A 23,603-nucleotide genomic window follows, 5' to 3' on the forward strand; every position below is an offset into this window, starting at 1 on the left:
ATTCCCCGTTAGTATGAAAATGATAACAATGGGCTATCCTGCATTCTCAATGTATATGCCCAAAGGGCTAACATATTTACGGCCCATGAATCAGTGTGAACTTCATTCTGAACTCCCTGGGAAGTATGCAACATAAATTGTTCATATTGTGCTTGAAAACTACTTTACGCATGTTCACTGAACCGAATATCCTTCGACTTAGTGCATCCCTTGTATCGACTGATTCGAGGACACAATGTTTGCCTGACTTTTTCCGAGTGATCTATGCTTCTTTACGTCACAGTAGAATGTGAAGTGGTAACTCGTGGGAACTCGGGTTATTCCACCATCCACGTAATACCCCGTGAAGCAACGGGGTATAGATAACGCAAGTTCTCGCAACACATATACTCTCCCAAAAAAGAAACGCATATAGGAATTTCAACTGTATTTTTATGTTTATTTTGAAACATCTTGTAGGCTTTATGAGTCAATGAAATATAGTGAAATTGCACACTGGGAATGCAGACTTATCCGTCTTTAGCACCAACTCGAGGAAAGTCAGTTTGAGTGTCACATGGAGACGTGTGGTGGCGCTGAAGTCAATACCTCGTGTGACCACCGTGGGCATTCAGAACTGCACGGCATCGCCTCGGCATCGAACGAATAAGTCTCAGAATCTCGTGTTGCCCAATCGCAGCCCACTCTGCCTGTAGTGCCTGTGCGCGTTGCTGAAGTGTCTGGGGCTGAGGGTTACGGCGTCGCACCCGTCTGTCCAGGGCATCCCACAGATGTTCGATCGGGTTTAAGTCCGGTGATCTTGAGGGCCAGGGGAGCACATTGATGTTGTTGTTCTGGAGGAAGTCTTTAGTGTGGCGTGCTGTGTCGGGCCTGGCATTGTCCTGTTGAAACAACTCCCTCTGGCGATCAATGATTGGAAGGAGGTGTGGGCGTAGGATTTCGTCACAGTACCGTTGAGCTGTCAGGTTGCCCTGGATCATAACCAAATCACTTCTCCTACAGCAGGTGAAACACACACACACACACACACACACACACACACACACACACACACACACACACACACACACACACACACACACACACACACACACACACACACACACACACACACACACACACACACACACACACACACACACACACCATCATAAAACTTCCCCGGCCGAATCTGTCCACCTGGGGAACGCAAGCGTCGGCGAAACGTTCACGTCGACGTCTGTACACGCGCATTCTTCCATCGCGTCGTTCCAATAGAAGTCGTGATTCATCACTGAACCAGATTCTACGCCAATTCGGTAGGTTCCAGGGCTGAACGTTGGTGCACCATTGAACTCGATGTCGACGATGTTGTTGTCGAAGCACAGGGCCAAAATAATGTCTTCTGGCACGTAAACCAGCCTCTCTCAACCTGTTCCTGACGGTCTGTGCAGAAAGCCTCCTCAATCCGGGTATTTGTCGAGCGGTGCTGGTCGCCGTAACTGTTCGATGACGCAGGTGATGTACCTGGATGTAGCGATCCTGCGCCGCAGAGGTCGCTCGAGGTCGCCCACTACCAGGGGCATCTGCTACCGCATTCTGCCGGCGATATCTCTCCCAGAGCCGTGAAATGGTGCTTTGGTGAACATTCATGCGTCGGGCAACTGCACGTTGAGATTGGCCAGCTTCAAGCAAACCAATGGCGATATGACGGTTGGCTTCACTTAGACGAGGTATTTTGCATTGCATGTGAATTGTGTATTCTGTGACACTACACGCCGAAATTGAAAATCATGCTGTTAAATACGGGTATTTTACGGATGGTGCGTTTTGTTGTGATGTTTCAAAACATAAACACCATAGGACTCATAAACAGGGCAAAACCTTTTGTAAAATGAATCACGTTTTAATTCATTGCTACATGAAATGGCCATTTTCATGATGCGTTTCTTTTTTGGGAGAGTATAGTTCGCGTTACATGAAAGCCATTTTTAGAGACAACCCACTCTGTGATTGACAGAAAATTCGGATATATTTTGACTTGAGGACAAATTCAAACAGAAAAAGGTTAAGTTCTTATTTATTAAGATAATGGAGATAATTTCGTATAAGAAATATGGTACAGCGGAAGGTTATCGATATCTCTATTTTCTGTGACGATCTCCATCATTTCGAGTCCAGGGTATGTATCGTAAATTCCTAACAGATGACGACAATATATTGAAATATGTCATCTATTTTTGAAGAATGAACAGCTGACTTATTCAACCAGTCGGAATCGTCCAGTTCGTGTATTCACGGAACAATAGTTGCGGTGATGCTCGAATAAAGTTGCGGAATCTGACTAAACATGAACTGTGTAAAAACCGAGTGTACATAACATGAAAGGTTCCGAAGGGTTAATTAACAACTCATATCAAAATACACGCACACATTTGCGCGCGCGCACACACACACACACACACACACTCTCTCCCTCTCTCTCTCTCTCGTTCTCTCTCTCTCACACACACTCACTCACACATACTCACTTTCACACACTCATTCACACACATTCACTCAAACACACTCACGCGCACATAAATAAATTGATAGTCCGTATTTGTTTTATTCAAATTTTAAAACTGTGTCATTTGTCCACACCGCACCTCACCGCACCACACAGACCCATAGTTATGCTAATGGTGACCCCCTGCCCTTCATTCGCAGACTCATTTTTTCGTGACACCCACCACCTCTGTCGTTAATCCCCCCTGCCAACAAGGAGTCCCTGAGCCCAGTATCCAATATCATAACTCTTCCGAGACAAGCTGTGGAAACAACCATTACAACAATGATTCAGCCCTTCAGTTTAATCTGAACCGTTGTAAATGAAAACATAGTTTATGCCTCTGTAGGTGTACCAGTCGAAAGAACTGTTTTGGTTAATTAAGTTAAACTGTTTCGATATCTCACAACTTTTGTCTAGGCAAGGAAACGAACGGATTTAATTAAATTATCGCATATTGAATGATTCCCTGAAGATTTTTACCGAACCTTATTGATCCTGCTTATTTTAGCACAATGCGGCTAATTGAAAACTAGTTCGTGGTCTGTCGCTACTTGACGTCACAACTGAGATCTCGAAGTATCTCGTTAGTAAACGTGGTTTCGACGCGTCATCGACCAATGAGTGCCCTGAGCATGTACAGACCAAACACAGACTGTACTCTACAGTTTGAGGGGGCAAAGATGAAACGGAACCACCTGCTAAATAGGAAATATGTCCTTCATTATTAGTGTATGAGGTAATAGTAAACAGTAGGTGTTTTCAGATTTGGTCTATTAAAAGGAATATAGATATATTGATGGGTAAGCAATACCAGCACCGTCTCCCTGTTACAAAGATTAACCCATTTCTTCAAGAAAAAGGAAGTGAGCTGTAAAGTTTATAGAAGGTATCAGAGCCAAACTGAATTAATATAATGTTGAATCTTAAAAGTGATTTTTTGGTAATCTTGATGAACAATTAAATGTCAAACATGTAAAAATCTTACTTTTTAACTCGTCAAATCGAAGGGGAAACTTTATTCCATAATAATAATAATGATAATAATAGTGAAAATTTATACAGCGCTAAATCCAACCACTAAGTGGGTGGTCAAAGTGCTACAAAATATTAATGTTTGAGTAGAATTGATAGTGCAGTGAAAAGAGAGGTGTTTTAAGATCCGAAAGGAACAAAATATGGAGACAGTTTTAAGGCGAGCGGCAGTTCTTTCCACAGCGATGGAGCACAAATATATAGATATAGTTGTATCTACATCTTCAAGAGTTCGGGACAATTTTTGACCAATGAAGGCAAATACCATTGAATGTTCACTAAGCAAACAATATATGAAATGCTGGGCCTCCTAGATAACATCCGTGTCGAGTTTGGGGGATAGGACAACTATGTACGAAGTGGGCACCAACTGTGCTCGCATCCATGGGTGTACTTCTTTATTAAAGGGTCAGAGTTTGAGCAAAAATAAAACACGTGCATTTGACCAAGGCGTTTAACTGAAGATGAACATATACTGGTGATCGGATATCGTTTAAGAATGTCGACAAGTAGTCGAGAGGAGTAGCTATCTTACTTAGAGATAACTTTGAATTTGAAATTCTCAAAGAAATAAAAGACAGTGATAGTGGCAACTTTTTGATACTTAAAATAAAAACAGAGAAAGAGATATTAAGCATTACAAATGTTTATGGTCCAAATGTAGATACGCCCAACTTTTATCAGGCAATTAAAAATAAAATACTAAGTCTAGAAACTGAAACTAATATTATATGTGGTGACTTTAATCTAGTCAAAAGATTAATAAAAAGATACCTTCAATTATTTACATATAAATAATCCCAATTCAAAAGAAGCTGTACTTGATATGATGGATGAACTTAACCTTTATGATCCCTGGCGGGAATTAAATTTAGATGTAAAAAGATATACTTGGAGAAAACCCAAACCCTTGAAACAAGCACGTTAAGATGCCTTCCTCGTTAATCAGTAGAAATATGGAAAAATCTATCATTAGCTCTAAAATAGAACATAGTTACAGATCAGATCACTCAGTAATATCGTGACATATTGAATTTACATCTCTTGAGAAAGGAAAGGGTTTTTGGAAATTTAACAACTGTTTGTTACATGATCCCGAATATGTGCGAGAAATCCAAGGTATTATTAACGAGACTGTAGATCAATATCACACTCGAGACGAAGATGGAGATAAAGTACTAAAGATAAATGAACAATTGTTTTTTGAAGTACTCATGTGCAATATTCGAGGCCACACATTAAAATATTCATCCCAGAAAAAGAAAGAAAGACTAAAATTAGAAGAAGAATACAATGAAACACTTGAAAGTCTTGAAGTAAAATTAGACAGATTCATAACAGAAGGGATTATATTGAGATGAAAAGCAAAATGGTATGAAAAAGGAGAAAAACCAACAAAATTCTTCCTATCTCTGGAAAAACAGAATTTCTTAAACAAAGCAATAACCAAGCTAGAAACTGATGACGGACAAATAAGCGAAACAAAGGATATTATCAACCATGCAAAGACATATTTTGAAACTTTACATACCAGTAAACATGTCAAAGATGTCGATCTAGAATTCTTATTCAAAGATAGTGAAATACCTAGATTATCTGACAACGACGCCCATTCTCTTGAAGGCGAAATACAATACGATGAAGTGCTTTCAGCATTGAAAAATATGAAAAATGAAAAAAGCCCTTGTCCTTCTAGTTTTACAGCTGAATTCTATAAACTATTTTGGAAAGACATGAATAAATACCTAACCAATTCATTAAATGAAGCATATAGGAAGGGTGAGCTATCTATAAGTCAAAAACAAAGGCTCATAACATGTATCCCCAAAAGAGATAAATCTAACGAACATCTGAAGAATTTCAGACCCATTTCACTATTAAACATATCATATAAACTAGCCTCAGCCTTGATATCAGCGCGTATTAAAAACATACTTCCTAATATAATAATTCTTTCAAATTACACGGGGTTGTAGACAAGGTGATCCCCTCTCGCCGTATATATTCCTCATAGTAACAGAAATCCTGGCCCACATGTTACGACAAAACAAAAACATAAAAGGAATAATGATGATTGATTTAGAATACCTACTAACGCAATTTGCCGATGATACAACATACAACTATAATTTTAGACGGGTCTGAGCCCTCATTTCGGGAAACATTACAAGTACTTGAAACATACGCATCCTTCTCTGGGCTTAAAATATATATTGACAAAACTAATGTTATTTGGATAGGTTCGAAACAATATTCAAGTTTGCAATACTGCAGAGAATACAACCTTGACTGGACTCAAAAGCTATTTGTACTCTTAGGCTTTCTATTTCAACATAATAAAGCAGAAATGGTGGAAAAGAATTATAAAGATAAAATAAAAACAATTGACAAAGTAATGAAAATGTGGACTCTGACACTTAATCATCTAATTAGCAAACCCTAAATTAGAAACGATAGTGAACCTTCAAAAGAAATGTTTCTCCTTTATTTGGAAAGGTAAACCTGATAGAATAAAACGATGTCTGATAACAAAAGCATACCAAAAAGGTGGTCCAAAAGTACCAGCTATACTTGAAACAATTAAGTCCCAGAAAATATCATGGATCAGAAGATTATTCGCACATGACTCAAAATTAAATAATCTTTCATATACTTCACAACCAGTGAGCAAACTAAACCCCATAGAAATGGGACCATTGTATCTGAAGACACATTATATTCCAAAACTCATAAGCCCATTCTAGAAAGACGTATTTGAAGCCTGGTCTGAATTACAAGGACAAAGTAAATATGATAATGACCATCTCAGCAGACAGTACATATGGGCAAATGATAAGATAACAATAGGGAGAAAACCAGTAGTATATGACCACTACCTACAGTCAAATATAAAATTTATAAATGATTTCTTAAAAGATGACCATACATTCCTTTCTTATAAAAATTCGTAGAACAGTATGGGGTTAAAACAAATTTCCTTGAATATACAGGATTATTATCTTCATTGAAAACATATTCAAAAAAGAGTTCGTTCAAAATTAATATTCAGAAAGATTTACCTTTTTTTTCTTCCTTATTTGGAAATACTACTCAAAGCTAAGAAACGATGTAGCATATTTTACAACAAGCTTCTTCACAAGGAAGCTATAAACCAAAAACTGCTTTATCAAAGTAAGTGGGAAAAAGAATTGAACACAAATATCACTCTTAATCTATGGAAGACACATAATTTTATACCATTTCGAGCATCATATAGTGCTAGGCACAGATTGCTTCAAAACCTTATTCTCCTGGGATCCTTACAACCAATAAAGATTTATATAAATACAAACTAATAGAATCACCACTATGTACATTTTGCGATGTTGAAATAGAATCTATCATTCTTTTATTATATGAATGCAAACATGTCAAAAAGCTGTGGCAAGATCTACTAGAATGGATTGAAAATGAAACAGACACCCATTTGAAATTAAACGCAGAAACCATTATTCTCGGATTCAAAGAGAGAAGAAATGATGAACTGAATTTTATTTTCATACTAACTAAAGAGTACATATATTCTAGAAAGTTGGCAACCATTGTACCTTCTCTCGCTAGTCTGAAACCAAAATTGAATTAAAATTACCACTTACACAAATTTAATGCATACTCTCACTGCAAATACGACACTTTTGTTACATTTTGGTCGTCTTGCCACAATCAATTTACATAGATAATGACTTTGTAATTTGACTCCTATATAAAGCAACAAAAATGCTGACTTATTAAATGTGCATGATATACTGTACCCAGATCAAAAAGAAATAAAGTGATTAAAAAAACCCAAAACACGTGTATTTGACCAAGGCGTTTAACTGAAGATGAACATATACTGGTGATCGGATATCGTTTAAGAATGTCAAGTAGTCGATTTCCATATCTGTTCATCCACACGAACTAGAATTGTAAGAGAACAGTGAACCCGCCTCGTCGGTTTCTTTTCGTTTCTGAACAAGAGAGACAAAACACTTTGTACAACATTTTATGACTTGAGGAATGCCTTCATCCTTCCAATAGTTGCCTTGCTGATGTGTTTCTTTTGATCAAAGTTTGAGCAGAAACAAAACATGTGAATTTGGCCAAGGCGTTTAACTTAAGCTGATTGAACCTATGCTGAGTTTCAACAAAATCAGCATTTCCTTCTCTGTTCGTCCACTCGAACTAGAAATATAAGAGACCTCTTAGATACAGGGGCTTTTGTATCTAACATGTACAACGTTTGTGGTATGATGTTCATTCTGCAAATATATCAATCAGGAAGCCGCATGCAACTCTTACTCTGTATGTCTGTCTCACAGTCCCTGAACCACATTATTTGCCTTACTGCCTAGCCCTCTCTGCAATGCTAAAGCCCTAAATGAAGCAAGTCTAGATTTCCTCAGGTTCTGAATCTCTCGTTTCCCTGGGGCTCCTTTTCTATTTAAATGGGTTTGTTTGTTACTATATATTCGGAGACTAAGCGTTAGTCTACTCTTGCTCAAACGTATTTGATTAGACCTTGAATGGTGATGGTGATGATGATGATGAGGACGGTGGTTATTATTGATTACGCCAGAGGTTATATAAAACAGACCCCGAACTATTCTTGATTACTGGAGAAAATACAAGTCGATACTAGATGATACCTTCTCATCAGTAGATTATAATACCATGTACCAAAATATAAGTGTCATCTGTGTAGATGTTGAATTTATTTTAGACTGTTCCGCTTATACGCTTCCAAGGTTCTGAATATTTTTACTTTTTAAACTCTTTAATCCGTTTTCAGCACACACTCCTAATAATTTTTTGGTTGCTTTGCATTTCATACTCAGGATGCATGCAACAGATATGATGCATTAATGAATAAAATTTAAAATTCTTGAAATATGAAACGTTTACAAATTTCAAATAATTATTGATTATCTGAACATATGTTTCGGTGAAATATTTGTTTCAATTACTTTTTGAATGTATAACGCCATCATCGACCACTTTGATTGACCTTAACAAAATACTGCCATCTCAATATCTTAATGTATTTTTCTTTATCAAAAGCAAAGATGTAAAATGCGTGTATTTGCACGTATGGCCATCTAAATCAATGTCTAAAACAATCTTGACCAAATTATCAGAACTTTGAAAATTACTCGCCGAGTGACAAGGAGAACAGCCCTTGATTGATGAAAGATTTAAAAACCAGACAATTCCATTTAAATAAAGCTTTTAAACGATTGTACATTGAAAAAGGAGATTAGTTATTTCGGAAAACTTTAAACATTTCTATATATTGATTTTAATAATTTGACACGCAATTCTAGAAGGCGATTTATTAACTTTGACGCTTTCAGTCCTTCATAATTTTGTTTGCTACACTTGAAACATAGATCCATACTGCAGTGAAAAATAAGCCCCAAGATAGTATATTTAACCGAGCTCCACATTCTGAAAAAAAAGTGTTTCGTACTGCATTGCTCTGGAAAACGTGTTTCGTATAAGTTGTTTAGGAACTGGAACCTCCATTGTTCTGGAAAAGGTTTCGTACTGCTCAGGAAAACCAAGAAGTACCCATTGTTCTTGAAAATGTGTTCATTACAAACTGTTGTCTCATTGCTTTCCACACGGAAAAGTGTTTATTATCAGTTGTGAAATGCAAGCCCCCAATTGTTCTTGAAAACGTGTTTCATATTGGTCCAGAAACAGAAACCTACATCGTTCTGCAAAACGTGCTTCATATTGGCCCGGAAACAGAAACCTACATTGTTCTGCAAAACGTGTTATCATATTGGCCCAGAAACAGAAAACTACATCGTTCTGCAAAATGTGCTTCATATCGGCCCAGAAACAGAAAACTACATCGTTCTGCAAATTGTGTTTCATATCGGCCCAGAAACAGAAACCTACATCGTTCTGCAAAACGTGTATCATATTGGCCCGGAAACAGAAAACTACATCGTTCTGCAAAACGTGTATCATATTGGTCAGGAAACAGAAACCTACATCGTTCTGCAAAACGTGTTTCATATTTGCCCGTAAACAGAAAACTACATTGTTCTCCAAACGTGTTTCATATTGGCCAGGAAACAGAAAACTACATCGTTCTGCAAAACTTGTTTTACATTGGCCCGTAAACAGAAAACTACATTGTTCTGCAAAACGTGTTTCATATTGGTCCAGAAACAGAAAACTACATCGTTCTGCAAAATTTGCTTCATATCGGCCCAGAAACAGAAACCTACATCGTTCTGCAAAACGTGTATCATATTGGTCCGGAAACAGAAAACTACATTGTTCTGCAAAACGTGTTTCATATTGGTCCGGAAATAGAAAACTACATTGTTCTGCAAAACGTGTTTCATATTGGTCCGGAAACAGAAAACTAGATTGTTCTGCAAAACGTCTTTCATATTGGTCCGGAAACAGAAAACTGCATCGTCCAGCAAAACGTGTTTCATATTGGTCAAGAAACAGAAACCTACATTGTTCTGCAAAACGTGTTTCATATTGGCCCGGAAACAGAAAACTACATCGTTCTGCAAAACGTGTTTCATATTGGCCCGGAAACAGAAACCTACATCGTTCTGCAAAACGTGTATCATACTGGCCCGGAAACAGAAAACTACATCGTTCTGCAAAATGTGTTTCATATCGGCCCAGAAACAGAAACCTACATCGTCCTGCAAAACGTGTTTCATATTGGTCCGGAAACAGAAAACTACATCGTTCTGCAAAACGTGTTTCATATTGGTCCAGAAACAGAAAACTACATCGTTCTGCAAAACGTGTTTCATATTGGTCGGCCGTGTTTCATATTGGTCAGAAACGAAACCTACACCGTTCTGCAAACATATTGGCCAAAAACAGAAACCTACATCGTTCTGGAAAACGTGTTTCATACTGGCCCGTAAACAGAAAACTTCATCGTTCTGCAAAACGTGTATCATATTGGTCCGGAAACAGAAACCTACATTGTTCTGCAAAACGTGTATCATATTGGCCTGTAAACAGAAAACTACATCGTTCTGCAAAACGTGTTTTACATTGGCCCGGAAACAGAAAACTACATTGTTCTGCAAAACGTGTTTCATATTGGTCCAGAAACAGAAAACTACATCGTTCTGCAAAATTTGCTTCATATCGGCCCAGAAACAGAAACCTACATCGTTCTGCAAAACGTGTATCATATTGGCTCGGAAACAGAAAACTACATTGTTCTGCAAAACGTGTTTCATATTGGTCCGGAAATAGAAAGCTACATTGTTCTGCAAAACGTCTTTCATATTGTTCCGGAAACAGAAAACTAGATTGTTCTGCAAAACGTCTTTCATATTGGCCAGGAAACAGAAAACTGCATCGTCCAGCAAAACGTGTTTCATATTGGTCAAGAAACAGAAACCTACATCGTTCTGCAAAACGTGTTTAATATTGGCCCGTAAACAGAAAACTACATTGTTCTCCAAACGTGTTTCATATTGGCCAGGAAACAGAAAACTACATCGTTCTGCAAAACTTGTTTTACATTGGCCCGTAAACAGAAAACTACATTGTTCTGCAAAACGTGTTTCATATTGGTCCAGAAACAGAAAACTACATCGTTCTGCAAAATTTGCTTCATATCGGCCCAGAAACAGAAACCTACATCGTTCTGCAAATTGTGTATCATATTGCCCCGGAAACAACCTAAAAAAACTACATTGTTCTGCAAAACGTGTTTCATATTGGTCCGGAAACAGAAAACTACATTGTTCTGCAAAACGTGTTTCATATTGGCCCGGAAACAGAAAACTAGATTGTTCTGCAAAACGTCTTTCATATTGGTCCGGAAACAGAAAACTACATCGTTCTGCAAAACGTGTTTCATATTGGTCAAGAAACAGAAACGTACATTGTTCTGCAAAACGTGTTTAATATTGGCCCGGAAACAGAAAACTACATCGTTCTGCAAAACGTGTTTCATATTGGCCCGGAAACAGAAACCTACATCGTTCTGCAAAACGTGTATCATATTGGCCCGCAGAAAACTACATCGTTCTGCAAACAGAAAACTACATCGTTCTGCAAAATGTGTTTCATATCGGCCCAGAAACAGAAACCTACATCGTCCTGCAAAACGTGTTTCATATTGGTCCGGAAACAGAAAACTACATCGTTCTGCAAAACGTGTTTCATATTGGTCCAGAAACAGAAAACTACATCGTTCTGCAAAACGTGTTTCATATCGGCCCGGAAACAGAAACCTACATCGTTCTGCAAAACGTGTATCATACTGGCCCGGAAACAGAAAACTACATCGTTCTGCAAAACGTGTTTCATATTGGCCCAGAAACAGAAACCTACATCGTTCTGCAAAACGTGTTTCATATTGGCCCGTAAACAGAAAACTACATTGTTCTGCAAAACGTGTTTCATATTGGTCCAGAAACAGAAAACTACATTGTTCTGCATTGTTCATGCAAAACGTGTTTCATATTGGTCCATATCGGCCAAAACAGAAAACTACATCGTTCTGCAAAACGTGTTTCATATTGGCCAGGAAACAGAAAACTACATCGTTCTGCAAAACGTGTTTTTTATATTGGCCCGGAAACAGAAAACTACATTGTTCTGCAAAACGTGTTTCATATTGTTCCGGAAACAGAAAACTACATTGTTCTGCAAAACGTGTTTCATATTGGTCCAGGAACAAAAACCTACATTGTTCTGCAAAACATGTTTCATATTGGTCCGGAAACAGAAACCTACATCGTTCTGCAAAATGTGTTTCATATTGTTCCGGAACAGAAACCTACATCATCCTGCAAAACGTCTTTCATATTGTTCTGGTAGGCGTGTCCCATAATTGTTCTGGAAGGCGTGCCCCTTGAGGTATTTGAAAGAGAGATCAATACTGTACTGGAAAGCCAGAGACCAAATGTGTTGTGGAAATCTGTAGAGCTCTGGGCTCTGTGTTGCCATATTGTTCGGGATACCCATTCTTCATTGCTCTTAAACCTGAGAGTCCTACGTACGAACTGGAACCAAGTGGACACTATTGACCAATAGAACAGTTAACAGTAAACCGACTCGTGTATTTTCTCGTATATTAAATCTGTGGAAAGCTGTAATGGTCCTCTGGTATGAATTGTATTCTCGTAGTATTGAATGACTACATGAAGCAATAGTATAGCATGTATAAAACTGTGTTTAAAGACGCGTATATTCCCGTAATCTTCCCCCAATCAGATTAACAAAAACTTTCTAAAACGGAGACATATCAAAAACAATTATTCTTTCACACAAATTACATATTTCCATCAAAGAGGAAAGTTTTTTGTTCATCTTGTCAAACTTGACTGGCACCTTGGCTTATTTCGGAAACTTAATTTGGATGTTTCCACAGAGACTAAAGTTAAAATGATAATAATCATCCAACAGCCACTCGTTATTTGTTGCAATGCGCTCACGTGTTCCACACACGCCCAGGTTCCATTATAGACGCCATAAGTGATATCCTGGTTGGGATGACAACATATATACATGGATTGTGACAGTCATGTGGTACCAATGTCATGTGGTACCAATGTCATGTGGTGATTGAAATTTGCTGAGAGACTGGTTGTAGTTGTTTGCTGTTCTCTTGGAGCGGTAACTGTAGGTGAGTTATTGAGTGAGTCCAGTTTTACGCCGCACTCAGCAATATTCCAGTTATATGGTGGCGGTCTGTAAATAATCGAGTCTGGACCCGACAATTCAGTGATCAGCACCATGAGCATCAAGCTACACAATTTGGAACCGATGACATATGCCAACCAAGTCAGCGAGCCTGACCTCCCGATCCGTTAGTCGCCCCTTACGACAATTATGGGTTACTGAATTCTAACCCGGATCTTCACGGGTATGTAACTGCATGTTAAGACGGGCTGAAGTATGCGCAAGTTCCAAACTTGACAGCTACAGTATTGGCAATTATTTTTAGTTTTCTGTTGTACTTACACATGGCAATGACACGTAGGCTGTACAATTCGGGGTGAATTGTATCTGATATTGCCATGCTGATACACGGCACAACAGCAGCTGTTGGTAGACAGATGGATGTAATGTTGTGCTGTCCGATAAGTATGACCATCTCAACCATACAGGAGAACCTGCTGAATGCAACATACCGACGTTTGCGATCGTTTACCCATTTGGCGGTTAACACGTTCTCGTCCATCATTTCCGAACAGGCAGTACCGACTTCCTGTCTGAACGACCCTCTGCCAGTCACGGCGCTGTCAACGACGTAGTCTTTTAACGACGATGTTGGATCATTTTTTACGCGTTATTTTGACAACCCATTGTACAGTACATTGAAACTGACAGTGAATACATTTATTTGAATGTAGAAACACATTTGCTCAGATGCAGAACGGATTGGCGGACGTATCCTTGAGGTGAGGTGAGGTGAAATTGGGTTTTACGTCGTACTTGAGAATATTTCGCTCATATGACGACGTGCATGCATGTGTATGTGTATGTGCGGCTGCTTCTACTAGCCCAGACTGAAGCTGGTTTTATAGTGCTAGCCCACTGAGATACCGTATCCTTGAGACATATTCCCAATGTATGTGTGTGTGTGTAAACAAATATGATATTAGAAATATAGTTGATACCTATTTTAACAGGTTTAAGTTCTTTAGGAATTTTGACTTTGAGTATTTCAGCTGAATGATTGTGTTTTTTATGGAAAACAAACACAGCACAAACAGAATATCAAATGGCTGAGATCTTATTATTAAGTGGGATTCCGTCACCTTCTTTTATCTTCATCCTAACATGATTTCAGCCTTGAAGTAATTCGGTATGTTCAGTACTTTACAAGTTGAAATCTAGAGAGTGGTTCACAAAAGGGAAGTCCCAGTCGTCGTGTAATCAGCATATTGTCTTTGCGCTTTTAAGCATCACTTGATCAATGAAATCTTGAGGTTTCCCTTGATCGTAATTTGCATGGCTTCCTCGCGGTTAGATCAAAGACAGACAGCGCTGGAATACGTCCTCGACTTAGGGCAGACTACTCTCGCGTGTTTTGAGGTTTCTGCTGCAATGATTATGAGGCAGTTGAGAACAAAAGGTTCTGTGTGAACTAGCTTAAGCTTTACAGAAACAAACTGACAAAAAATACCTTGTGGACGATAGCTCGGGAGTAATACAAGTACAGAGAATATTGACGATGACCTGAATGTACATCGTGCACATGGCGGTTTATTCTACATGTCACCAAATATTGTTTCAAGTGAAGATGATGTATTAGAGGACAATTTTTTTTTTAAACAAGAAGATGATGCATTTTCAACGTCATAGACCCACGTCCGTATGTGTGAATGTGAAATGTAAAAATACAGTGTCCGCGCCATCTCTGGTCACAGAGATTCCAATGGGTGATAGACTCAAACCTAAGGTGTTGTCAAACTGCAGACAAGAAGTGATTGAAGTTGGGAACGCGGGGATACAATGGCTGCTGGACGCAGATACTAAGCAGCCCAATATATCTCGTAACACGACGTAGTGGATAGACAAACTGATTGATGCTTATGCTGTTGATCACTGGATTGTATGGTCCAGGCAATATTATTGACAAACCGCCGCCATATAGCTGGGATACTGCTGCGTTTGGCGTTAAACAACTAATCAACCAACCAACCAAACAACCTACCAACCTTCTCTCTCTCTCCCTCTCTCTCTCTCTCTCTCTCTCTCTCTCTCTCTCTCTCTCTCTCTCTCTCTCTCTCTCTCTCTCTATTATATTAGATATTGTCAAACAAAATTCGCAGCATTTTTCGACTGTAAACAAGCAAGCTTTCATGCCTTTCGGTCGTCTCTACATAATGCTTTTCAGCAACCCCGTGTAATGTTTTAGATATAGCATTTAAATGAAAACATAATCACGTGTACATCTATATGCACTTATACATGCACATGTATGTATTGTTGTTTTGAAATGAATGCAAATGTAACCAAAAAGTGGAAAGAAACAAAAAAGAAAAAAAGAGATTTACCTGTCAGATTTACCTGTTTCTCACTCTCTCTCTCTCTTCTTTCTTTATCTTTCTCTCTCTCTCTCTCTCTCTCTCTCTCCATCTATCTCTCTCTCTCTATCTATCTATCTTTCTCTCTCTCTATGACTCTGTGTCAGCCTTGAAAAATGAATATTTGAACAGGAGTCAAAATTATTTTCAATGCCTACATGTTCCTGTAGTTCAAGGGCGGTGGGGTACCCAAGTGGTTAAAGCGTTGGTTCGTTCGTTACGTCATTTCCCACATGAGTACAATGTGTGAATCCCATTCTGGTTTCCCCCGCCGCGATATTACTGGAACATTGCTAAAAGCGGCGTAAAACTAAACTCACTCACTCCCCAATTTCAACATTTTAATATGTTTTTGCCACTGTTTAACATGAATAGAATCGATACGCATTCTACTGAGAGGACACCTGACACCAAACCATCAATGTCACATCAAGCACGTTTCTTTTCTTGACCTTTTGAAGTTCACTGCTCTCTCCACCATCATGGCTTTGCGGCAGTACTATCCAGGAATCCCAACGGGGAAAATAACGAAACAAAGCCTATGGATAATGGTACCAAAGATTTTATTTCAGATACCAATGATCTCGTTGATCAGTCCATATATTGGTAATACGATTCCGTGAATCACGTGCTGTACGGAAACTGGCGAGACTGTAACGCTAAAAGTGACGGACAGATGTTAAGAACAGATATCCCATTGTTTGATATTCACCAAGGCTTAAATAGTTGATTGTGAGTAAGATCCTCAAAGAGTTCATTCATTTTGTTGTCATGGTAACTTGTTGCTATGGTCGACAGACCAGTTACGCTTGACGCTTCCTTCGTCCTGGTCCAAAGGGATTCTGTGCGATGTTATTTGCTGAAACACAAAATTAATTCAATTTGTTCAACAATTCAGGTATTGTTTAGCACATTCAAAGCGTCAATTAAAAGCTGGAGGCTGTTTATCTCCTATATAACATTAATCATGTATAGGTTTTCACGCGTCTTTCCGTGGTGGCCATTAAATTCACCATCAACAAACGCCACAGGCGCTACGAATTGTGGGTAAAAGCTCTTCCGATAAGGTAATTAGCGGGTTTGTTCGGCCCGTTACCGTTACCCCTGTAAATAGCGAAGTGGTAAGTGCGTCATCTTCGACGTGCCACTCAGCATTCCCATAGACAGACATTAAGGGACTTCGCATACAACACTCTGGTGTGGTGTAAGTTAGATGTCAGGGATCAGACAATACCACCATTATAATTCATCTCCTAAAAACACTGAAATGTCTCGGGGACTTTCTGAGAAAAGCATTTTATTTGAATAAAAATAAGTTCAGTTCGCAAATAGTTGATATGTGTCGGATATACAGAGGAAATCTGGGGAAAAAGAAAAATAGGGCACTATGTTGATTTGAAATTTTCTAAGTGACATTTTGACACTAAGGACAGGCTGACAAATGACGCATTGCTTAGATGACAGTTTACTTTAAGTTTTCCACACTGAATGCTTGAGTGAGATAATGTTTTACGCCATAATCAGCAATATTTTAGCTGTATCAAGCCATCTGACAGGGGCGGCTACAGCTTTTTGAGAAAGGGGGGTGCACAGTTCCACCAGATTTTCACCCTTTTTCACGACAGTTTCAATGGTCATTTAATAAACTTTCACCTCGGTCACCTTGAATACCCACAGTTAATATGTAGTGTAGTTGCTATTTTTAACCAACGAATGAAAAGACTGCCTAGGTTCCATCGAGAGGGAAACCAACGATACTTCTGACCAATGAGCGCTCAGGTTACAGCGCCAATATCAGAGCCTCGCGACCTTTACTCTACAGAGGTCGCCTAGTGGCACGCTGAAGACCCGGGTTCGATTCCCCACATGGGTACAATGTAAAGTCCATTTTGGTGTCCTCCGCCGTGATATTGCTGGGATATTGCTAAAAGCGGCGTAAAACCTTCCTCACTGTTCTACAGAGAGTCGGGCAACGGTAGGATTCCCATAGAGTACGCCCTGACCTGGGTTTATTACCCATTACTAATACAAGGCCTAATTTCGCTGCTGCACATAAATAGTTTAGCCGTCGAGCACATTCACGGTCCTTGGGGGAACGTACTCCATGCACACCCGTGACATTACGAGATACAAACACTCACCATTCACCCCTCTGTATACATTCTTTATTGTTTCAACGTCCATCCGGTCATGAACAACTATTTGGAAAAGCTTATATGAATCTCTAAACCAGCGATTTCTTGAACAAAAGCCAGACATGAAATTGTATTTTGATATTTTTTTGATGTTATGAAATTGTATTTTACATAACTTCTGTGCGTTTTACAGTGTCGTGTTTTAAACGTTCATCGTGATTCAAACCCGTGAAGATCCTGGTTAAAATTGGTCTTCAGCAACCCATGCTTGTCTTAAGCGGCGACTAACAGGATCGAGTGGTCAGGCTCGCTGACTTGGTTGACATATGTCATCGTATCCCAATTGTGTAGATTGATAGTCATGCTGTTGATCACTGTATTATCTGTTCCAGACTCAATTATGTACAGACCTCCGCCATATAACTGGAATATTGCTGAGTGCGGCGTTAAACAACAAACCAACCAACCATCGAGATCTTTTACAAATACTCCTACTCCAGAGAATTAATCAGATTTCATTGGCTGTAAAGGCAAAATAGTGATGAAAATGGAAATGAAAATAAACGAATCATTGAATATCATTGATGACACTAGTTGTTCGCGAAAAGGGTAAACGTGTTTGTTGTACCAGACCATCTGTGACGCACATGGTTTGAATGAAGAAAACAAATGTTTGGTAGCTGTTTTATGCTCCTACTGTATCACAATGATGACCTGAAAGTGTACTTTCTTACTCTGGTTAAATACCTACCATTTAGTTCATCGATAGCATCATCAATAACTCAAGACTAACTGTTTCTCGGGGGGAAATGAGTTGATGATGTTATTTGTATATCTGGAAACTTTATGACGCATTTCTCTAAATCCACGATAAGTAATTATTCTGTTCTACGCCTGACCTTTAATCTTGTAAAGGTTGCTTTGAGAAACCTTCATGAAAAATCACAGTATTCGAGTCCCAAAGGCCTGCTGATTCCAGCCTTCATTTACTCCTTCCTGTTTATGAAGACGGTGATAAATAGGTACTGCTAGATGAATGAATTCACAAACACGAAAACATAACATTTAGATATTAAACTTTAACTAAATCGATATCCGGGCTAATTTGTACGTCGTACACACGTCTCTACGTTTACGCTACAGGGCTGGCGTGACAATGGCTGCACAGCGGGGTTCTTGGAGAATAACACCGCCGGTGTTCTTATTTTTATTTCCACGACGCCCATATCCAACTCTTTTTTCTTTGTATTCGAAATAAGTAAATGAAGCAGCGTGTACAAACATTGAAATGTGTTTAGTTTGTGTTCGGAAGACGACAGTGGTGGTTTCTCTCGCTCCGGGGTCTACTGCCTTACGAAAACATTTACTCAGATCTTGGCGGGTGATGTAAGCCGACTGTGTACATACTAGAATAAGACATCGATCTGCCTCCGTGTTGTGAGTTTGATTATGTTCCGTCATTCAAAAACATCTGGTGACAAATTTATTGACAGAAATGATTCATACCGGGTGAGGTTTCTTTGCAATGATAGAGAGAAAAACATGGAAATCGTGTGCGAGAGATGTGGATGGACAACGAATTTGCAAGGGAAAGAAAAAGACTTAAAGAGGTCGTTAAAGAGAAATATGGCATACCTTAATGGAACCATGCACAGAGAGGGGAGAGAGAAAGAGGGAGAGAGAGAGAGAGAGAGAGAGAGAGAGAGAGAGAGAGAGGGGAGGGTTGGTTGGTTGTTGTTTTTACGCCGAACGCAGCATTATTCCAGCAATATGGCGGCGGTTTGTCATTGATCGAGCCTGGACCATACAATCCAGTGATCCACAGCATAAGCATCAATCTACGCAACTGGGATACGATGACATGTGTCACGCATGTGTTTCTGAAGACCGATTCTAACCCGGATCTTTCTTTTTCTTCATTTCCACTGTTTGGTTACATTTGCATTCATTTCAAAACAACAATACCTACATGTGCATGTATATGTGCATACAGATGTACACAAGATTATGTTTTCATTTAAATGCTATATCTAAAACATTACACGGGGTTGCTGAAAAACATATGTACAGACGACCAAAAGGCATGAACGCTTGCTTGTTTACAGAGAATGCTGAGAATTTTGTTGTTTGATAATATCTATATATTTTTTGTTGTAAAGGTTTGAAATTTAGTTTGATTTTCTTAATAGTACATCTGTAAACATAGATTTTGTTATAAGCATGATTGCCTCTGACAGGTAAAATGATCAGACATATCCTTTTGGTGGACAACCGACCCCTTATCCATATTTGCACTTTTGTGTGATCATGTTCGTGTACATATCAATGGCTAAAAGGAGCGTTTATGTTTCCAGTTTAAAACAGAATATACAATTATGGGGTAAATCAATTATACATGACGATATTGTACCCTTTAGGTCTGTTTGACATCTTTAAGACAATTCGATTGAGACTAGCAAATACTCATGTTCAAATTTAGAAAAAATGTTGTTTTTAGGTTTTTTAACATGAACATAGCATAACGAAATCAAACCTTTTCAGCACACTTCGTTTTGTAGTATTTTAAGCTTTTATGTACAATTCCCGAACAGTATAAAAACACGTTGGTACAATAAACAACACGATGGATTAAGAATGCTACCATTTGTGCTCTTATGTACATATAATTATATTTATGGAAAATGTTCAAGATTGACTTTTTTAGCCTCGTTCATTAAATGATACATATGTGATAGCTGTATTCTGGAGTAATGCAAAGAAACATAAAGATTCACCTCAAGACACTAATTGTATATAAAGGAGCTCAAGTCCTATCATTTGTGGTAGGGTAAATATACTGATGTCAGAATATGTCCAGGCACGCATAGGGCATGTATATAAGTGAGGGGTCCAACTTATCATTAACTGCATGTGACCATGGGGAACTTTTTTGAGAAGGTAAATTTACGACAAATGACCAGATCCGTTACACGTCGAACTCTGTTCCTATTGGACGCTAAACATGTGAAAAGCTGAGATTCGGTTAGTAGTATAATACGAGGGCGATTCTCTCGGGTTCTCGCGCTGTCAACCTACATGGGCCTTGTGTTGTTCTGTAAAAACGGTTTGTTTGTTTGTTTGTTTGTTGTATTAACACCACACTCAGTGTTGTTACAGCTGTATGACGGCTAACTATAAATAATAGAGTCAGGACCAGACAATCCAGTGATCAACAGCATGAGCATCGACCTACGCAATTGGGATACGATGACATGTGTCAACCAAGTCACCTGGCCTGACCACCCGACCCCAGTAAAATCACATAAAAGCCGGGTTATAGAAACAAAAGGTCTTGAAACTGTATACAGAACTATATTTGCCCAATCCCCGAGAAATATGTAAACAATTTTAAAAGAAAGAAAACGAAAAGAAAACAAGAAGATTTTAAACAACCAATGGGACTTACATTGTGTCACTTGTCAGATATCTATATGTGTGCGTGTCATATATTTCCGTTATCTGTGATAATTATACTCAACAAATCAGAAAACATTAGTTACCTTCTGATGCTCTGGCGTAATCTGACCCTGCAAAATGCCGCGACATCAGCCCGAAATCAGCATGACCTCTGCGTTCTCTGTAAAGACAAGTTACTGTGTTAGATCGCTGTACCAGAAATGTTTGTTGCTTAACGCCACATTCAAAATTGAGTGAGTGAGTGAGTATGGATTTTAGGAATATTCCAGCAATATCACGGCGGGGGACATCAGAAAGGGGCTTCACACATTATACCCATGTGGGGAATCGAACCCGGGTCTCCTGCGTGACGAGCGAACGCTTTAACCACTAGGTTGCGATCTACGCAACTGAGATACGATGATATGAGTCAACAAAGTCAGAGAGCATGACCACCTGATCCCGTTAGTTGCCTAGCGTAAAATTAAACTCACTCACACACTCACTGATCATTAGACTTGTCAGGTAACCAATCTACATCTAAAAAATAGTAATTATCTCCAACTTAGGACATTCTATAATCTCCAGCAGTGGAGATCTTAACATGCTTAATCTCCAGTTACTAGTGCATGTTCCTTGTCGCCAGTCGGGAAAACAGTTGGCCCACAGTACTCCATGTTGCTCATACAAGCAGACAAAAGGGTATTGGTTGGTCATACAAAGTGACATCGATGACTGCGTGACATATTGCCCGGAACCCGTTGCTCTTGCTGACAATCTCTGGCTTGTCCGACGCATATTCTTTTCAAGCTTCTTTTCTAAGTGGTGGTTGAAGTTACACAACGTTGGGCGCGGAGAGTCATTGGATGGGTGACCATGTTTGGCAACTTGGTTCCTCAGAGTTCCTAGGACTTCAGTCCTGCCCCACAACGAAGCACATGTGATACATATGATCTCACCTTAGGCAATTGGGTTTGTTCAAAATTGCCTCCGTTCGCCCAGCAGAAAATGGGTACCCGGTGGGATAAGTCATGTGGCCATTTACCTTCTAGCGCCTCACAGGCAGCTTGGGTTATCCGGGATAATAATAATCAGATGTACAAGGAAAAGGCGCATTATAAATTCACAATTATATTATAAGTCTGGAATATTCTTGACCGCGGTGGAAAGAAAAGTGAAGTGTGATAATTTGTAAAGATTGTCGCGACCGGCGGAACCCAACATTCACATATAAATAGAGGTATCTGAATATACAGTAACTGAAGTTTTTTTTATATTAGTGTGCTGTTTTTGGCTACGTGTATATGCACTTACACTCTCTGGTTCCGTAGAGACTTCAACAAATAGTCCACCAATGATATCGTCTCATCTTCTGTTAGACCAAGTGCAGGTAACTCTTCCTCTGCCCTGGAAGAGAACGTTATAATTATTCATAGTTAAGAATAGGGTAACATGGTGGGCAAACCCAATGCATGGTCTCACAGCTTGTTTTCTGTCTATCGTTCTCGTTCTCCTTACTTATAGATACGTATTAGGTATGCACCTGTTTCTCTGCTCTGGACATTGAAATAGATGCCAACTACCATGGATGTCGTATTTGATAAGCACGAAATGAATAAGACAAGGTTTCCGGAAAATAAAGGGGTTTTATTAACATAACGGTACACTTAATAACTGTTAGGTATATTCTCCAGAGGTAATAATTCCAGGAATTGCGGGACTTAATTCACAAAAGCCTAAATCGGAGTCTTGTTGCTTCCAGAGAGCAGGCAATTCTTACAAAAGGAGAATGTCATTTGATAGCCATGGAAGACGGCTTGAGCTACAGCCCGTCACTGCATGCGACAGCCACGACACGATACACAAACCCCGCGACGCCGGGGAAACAATGGCGACAAATGAAGGGCGAGATGGTGAACTATGGCAGTCCCAGAGCGGGCGCTAACCATATTTTCTTGGAAGTGATTGCTTTGTTCACATTACACTTCTGGTGTTTATTCTGATGCGGATCAGGAAGATGAATCAAAGGGTAGAGACGTTCTGCACATGATTTCAATGAAGCTTGCTGATGTGTCAAAACTTGCCAAGCAATTATGACACCTCGAGCGGGGAATGGGGTCACATGAATACGCCTCGGACCCGTCTCTTCTCTAAAAGTAATCTATCTTTGAAAATGAGTTCAATGAGTTCAATGTTCAATGTTCAATGAGTGATTGGGTTTAGTTACACCGCACTCAGCAATAATCCCGCAATATGGCTCTGGTTTGTACTTAGTCGAGTCTGGGCCACACAATCCAGTGATCAACAGCATGAGCATCGATCTACGCAATTGGGATACGATGACATGTGTCAACCAAGTCATCCCGTTAGTCGCCTTTCAGCATGGGTTGCTGCAGATCAATTCTA

At 39.3% G+C, this 23,603-nt stretch overlaps 1 long non-coding RNA gene across 1 annotated transcript; it reads left to right on the plus strand.

Annotated features, from left to right (window-relative positions):
- The first annotated feature begins 5,169 nt into the window (after nucleotides 1-5,169).
- Nucleotides 5,170-23,603, plus strand: LOC124286901. The gene is made up of 3 exons (XR_006901146.1): nucleotides 5,170-5,248; nucleotides 21,091-21,101; nucleotides 23,594-23,603. It is a non-coding gene; the product is annotated as an uncharacterized LOC124286901 (long non-coding RNA).

This window comes from Haliotis rubra, unplaced genomic scaffold (genome assembly GCF_003918875.1).
Source record: "Haliotis rubra isolate DU_JTF1 unplaced genomic scaffold, ASM391887v1 Scf395, whole genome shotgun sequence".
Taxonomy (NCBI): Eukaryota; Metazoa; Mollusca; class Gastropoda; order Lepetellida; family Haliotidae; genus Haliotis; species Haliotis rubra.